This window comes from Asparagus officinalis, chromosome 4 (assembly GCF_001876935.1).
Source record: "Asparagus officinalis chromosome 4, Aspof.V1, whole genome shotgun sequence".
In the NCBI taxonomy this organism is placed as follows: Eukaryota; Viridiplantae; Streptophyta; class Magnoliopsida; order Asparagales; family Asparagaceae; genus Asparagus; species Asparagus officinalis.
Genome location: NC_033797.1, coordinates 80,342,853 through 80,348,406, shown reverse-complemented (window position 1 = coordinate 80,348,406; position 5,554 = coordinate 80,342,853).

The window sequence follows — 5,554 nt, the reverse complement described above, 5'->3', positions numbered from 1 at the left end:
AGGGTCATTCCCTTCTCCTCTATTGTAAACATTGATCATTAGTTTGTAATAACCTAATCTAATAAATACAAACACCCCCTCAAATGAGAAGTTAATTTTTACACCCGACAGATCCTTCTAGCCACGGATGTTGATGTTGAGATTCGCATCTTCAAGGATGGTTTTGTATTGCACATTGCTAACTCTGATGTATACAGGTTTCATGCTGGTGACCAATTTGAGAGCTTTCATCACTAACCGAAGGAGCTAATAGCTGAGTTGGCATTGCTTGCAGGGTTCTTCTCTATTTAGCTAAAGGGCTGTGTCGTGCCTTCTCGGCCAAAGGATCATATCTCGATTAAGGTGCTATACCATGCCGTGTTGTTAGCCTCTCGGTACAGCTTAGCTCTTCTACCGACAATAGTGATCTGCATACATCATGGGCTAAATAAATTGGCCACTAAACATTTGAAGCAGGGAGACAGTTTTCAAAGGAATCAAGTGCCCAATCCTAGGGTAGAGTTACCATATACCTATTTGGTAATATAGTTTACTCAACACTATCCTCAGCTGATGTTAGTTGCTATGCCTGCTCGTGGGAACATTGCCTTGCTTCAGAGGTATTAATGTTCAAAGTGGCTAGTTAAGTGCCTTGTCGGAGTCCATAGAGTTCTTTAGAATAGGAACCATTATCATCTTTATTGTTGCTTCCCCTTGATTTACAGCGTAAGTCCTGGGGACGAGTTTGAAGATTGCATGAGTAGTGAGCGCTTCACTTGCTTGCCTAGAGGGTGTTTTAAGTGGTTAGTAAACATTCGACAAGGTCACCTTTGTCGCCAGGTTGAACGATACGGAGTGCTACATTGATCCCTATTTGCCATGTAGATTTGCTCGCCAATTTGGCTATGATCAACTATATGTCGGGAATCTAAATCCAAGGTTATTACGTACGGGAAGCTTGGTCAATGGAGCTCGCGCTTGGTACCACTTTGTTGCGAGGGCTACAGGAGCTAGGTTCTCACTTCCCCAAGACATGCCCAACTCTTACATGATGTTAGGGTTCTGTAAGTGGTATAGCAAGTTGATCGTTCCTCCTCCCGGGTTTTAGGTGAATAAAACTGGTTTGTTTTGGATCACCCGGTGGTATAAGGAATGCTCCAAGAGGGGTCCGAAGAGTAGAGCTCATGGAATATGAGAATTTCTGGAGGAAGGTGTGCCAGATGAGGATTAGGAAGAGCCAGGTGAACATCCTGGCCCTCAAAGGTAGGTAGGCATCAACATTTGAGAACTAACTGAGCCAGTGGTTTGGAAAGGAATCATTGGTAGAAGACGGGGTAAAGGAAAGTGGCCATTACATATTCCTCCTCCTCCGTAGCCTTGGAAAAAGTAGCGCTTAGCATCTCCTGAGCTAGAGCCTGTGCCTGGAGACTCTTCGAGGATTAGAGAGGAGTCCCCTGCAGTCCCAGTACAAGAACCTAGGGTTGGCTCATCAAGTGATTTCTATTTATATATTAGCACCACTCAACTTGAAGTGCCTTTTAGTTGGTGTGCTTATTTTTGTGTACAAGTAAAGAGCCAATTCCTCTAGACAACGATGAGAAGCAAGTGGATTATGGGAATGATGACACCGATGCCTATTTGACTGAGCCTGAAGGTGTAGATGATGGTGGTGACGTAGGTGGTTCTTTGTGCATGCTAGGTACTTTCAGTAATCTTGTGTGATTATTCCACTTTGGTCACTAAAGTTTTGTTTACTTAATAGACGATGAACCTGATTTTGGAGCCATGGGTGAAGTAGCCCCTTCGTTGTTTTCTACTAGAGGTCACTTCGAACCGGTATTTGACTTTGAAGGAGCTTTCAGAGTCTTAAAACTTGTGTCTGCCATTGATATAACTGAAGCTCCCACGCCAGCACCTATTCCATTGGTGCACTAGAGATTAATCATCTCTAGGTCTTTTTTATGAAGATGATGGATCTTTGATTTCTTCAGTACCCGTAGGGGGTGAAAAGGTAGTGCCACTATGCCCTAGGCCTATGTATGATGAAGGTCCTAGTGTGGTTGTAGCTTATGAGCTAGAAGTCTTGTCCACGGGAGTTGAAATTGTGCCCATGGATGTGCTAATGACCATGGTGATGGTTGTGTGACGCCATCCACTGTGTCGAACATCTTGGTCATGCTCGCACCATTTCTAATGTTGATCAATGAAAGGATACAAGTCTTACTGATTGTTTCTCTAACTACCATAGATGCAATGGTGGTCTTCATAGGAGCAAGCTCTTCAAGTCATGTGAAGCTTCCCTAATCTCCTGATCCTGAAGATTTAATCGAAATAGAGATAGAGATCTTGACTGACAGCATGGTAAGACTACTCAATAAGAGTGTTGCGGCTGCTTTGAATCTACGAAGAGGTTTGTCCGTTCACACTCTTAACTTGTTAAGAGGTCAACTTGGTCTTCTGTCGTCAGCTGCTAGTTCGGTTCGTATTGAACCCTTTAAGATTGTGATTGACATGACTGAGTTCTATCTTTGAGAGTTGCAAGGTTTCGTACAACTAATCTTAATAGTACTTTTTAAGATTGAGTTTCGTCATCTCTTAGCAGCCCATCATAAGGCTGAAGAGTCTGCTCATGCTGAAATAGAGTGGATCAATGTGAAAGTCCAAGGTTTGAATGATACCATTGTGTCAGCTGACAATCAATAGGCAGAAATTCAAGATGCTATCCAAGAAAAGGATGCAATAATCAACGAAGCTAAGGCCGCCATTGCCGCGGCTCAGGTGTGCCTAGAGGTAGCTCAATGCCAAAAGGAGGAGCTTAAGCTTAGCCTATTCGCGTTGACCATGAAATAGGACTCTCAGATCACAGAGTTTCAGGCTAAGACGAAGAAGCTTTCTATCATCAGATCTCAAGCTATTCTTGTAATTCTAGAATCCTGAGGGAACAGGTCCAGAAGGGTGCTCATGAAGTCAGGAATGCACAAATGGCTGAGCGTATTGTACAGATACACACTTTTTATCCATTTTCTCTATAAGGATCTTTTTGTAACCATTTTAGCTCTTTCGATAAATAAAAGAATTTTTTTATTGTACGATAGATAAAAGAACCCTTGATGTGCGTACGATAGAGGTGTAATGTTAATGCATCATAGTGATATCTTTGTAGGGGAAAATGATGTTGGGATCAAACTAGTAAAGGTGTAGTGTTAACATAATAGCTTGATCTAATTGATACTGTTCATATGTGTATTGTTAACATGACATTGATAATGATATTTGACAGAGGTGTAATCTTAACTAGTAAAATAGAATGACCGACAAAGGTGTAATGTTAACCGGTCGGTTCAAAAGGGTCCAAAGGACAACTACTGTTTGGAAGTATAGTGATAACTTAATGGTAAAAAATGATGGAAGTCTAATATTAACTAATTGATTTTTGATATGAACGAATTGACAGAGATGTAGTGTTAACCGGTCAAATTTGCTAAGATAGGTAGATAGAGGTATAATGTTAACCAGTCGACGAAATGGTCTGACAAAGATATAATGTTAACCAATTAGATTATTTTAAATGAGAAATCGTTTAGAGGTATAATGTTAACATGACGATTTGATCCAATTAGCACTACTTATAGGTGTAATGTTAACATGGCAGTGATAAGGATATTTTTAGCATTGACACTGTTTAGAGGTTTTAAAGTTAACATGATAGTGATAATGTATCTGGAGTCAAGAAGAGGTATAGTGCTAACTTGATGACTCGCTGGGGATTTTGGATCGAGAAGATCAATGTTTCTGGTCAGAGGTGGAAACTTAAACGTGACCAGAATCTTCGTTGGGAGGTAGAATTGGCCGATATCATGGGTAGTATTTCTTGAGAAGCTTCCCGTTGATTAGCGCCAAGAGCCTATTGTCATTTTAGTCAATTACGCGATATACTCCATTTGAGTAGGTTGTCTCTACTATAAATGGACCTTCCTATTTGGGTTGAAATTTTCCTTTAGTCTTATGCGTTATGACCATGGGCCGACGAACGGATACGACCAAGTCGCCCTCTTTGAAGGATTGTTCTCTGATTTTCCTGTTGAAGGCTCTCAAAATCCACTACTGGTAAATCTCCATTCTTTGTGGAGTTTGAAGTCTTAGCTCATTATGCGCTTCTAGTTCTTGGAGGACCTTTTGATGATGTTCTTCGAATGTCATTTTCTTAGTGATGGTGATTCTCAATGATAGTACCTGGATTTCCAGAGGGATCACGGCTTCGCATGAGCCAGTGGGAGTGTGGACCATTGTTCAATATAATCGTAAACACTCTCCAAGTTTCTCGTCCTAATCTCGTTTGTTGGAGGAGACGAGCTTCTTCAAAGTTTGATGATTGTTTTTCTGAAAGCTTCAGCTAGACCATTAGTAGCTGTGTTATATAGTGTAAAATTCGCATCTTGAATTCTGAACTTGTTGCAGAATTTGAAGAACAGTCGACTGACGAATTACAGATCATTGTCATAAATTATTCATCTAGGAATGCTGAATTGGTAGATCACATGATGTTTGAAGAATTTGATTACTTGAGATATCTTAACTTCTCTAAGGGGAACAACTTCGGCCTATTTGGCAAAGTAATCTGTGATGGTTAGAACGAATTAATGGCCTTTAGTGGACGACGTGGATTTAACACGTGTGACATCGTTTAGCATATGCTACCGCATCTACTATCATTGTTGGCCAGTAGTAGCCTAGATTATGAAGTCGGTCTTGAAGTTTAGCACATGTTGATGAGATCCACATGCGCTATCATGGGCTTGCTTTAACACTTCTTAAGTTTCACTCTGTGACGCCCCTAGGTTCACACAAGGCTACAGTCCAAGGTGAATCTAAGAATATCAAACCTGCCATGCACCAACACCATGCAACAACATGTTTTACTATCACAATTACTATCTCTCTAGAGGAATCAACAAACAAGTGTAGGTACAAAACAGGAAAAGAATAGTGAAATAGTACAATGAACTGAATAAACACAGAAGAATTGTATAAATAACCCTCATCAGGGCCCAATTGAAATAAAATAAAATAACTCTGAATCTAAAATAAATGTAATATGTCTCAACACAAGAGTCAAATAAAATCCCACTAAGACACTCAACCTCTAAAAAAACAAAACAGAAATACAAACTCTAATGTCTGAAAATAAATATCTACTGTGGAGCTCTGAAAAATATCTATAATTATAATATACTAGATGGAAGCTAAGATGCAACCCCATCAATCTGCGACTCTTCGTGCACCTGACTCGTCGCCTGAAAAGAGGAGAAATAACGAGTGTCAAAGCGATAGCGAGATAATCTTCACCGCCCCCAGGGGAAAGGGTAGGAGTATGTAAGAAAATATTGTTAGTACATATAGATATAAAGTTATTCATATAACTATAAATGGAGACTGGTATTTAGAAACCCACAACACGAGAATTAGTACGTCGAGCGAAATAATCCAAAAAAGAAAACCCTCATGTATATACCATGTCACAAATTATGAATTGCTAAATATCAATCCCAAACCTATGAAAAATAAAACTTTAGGG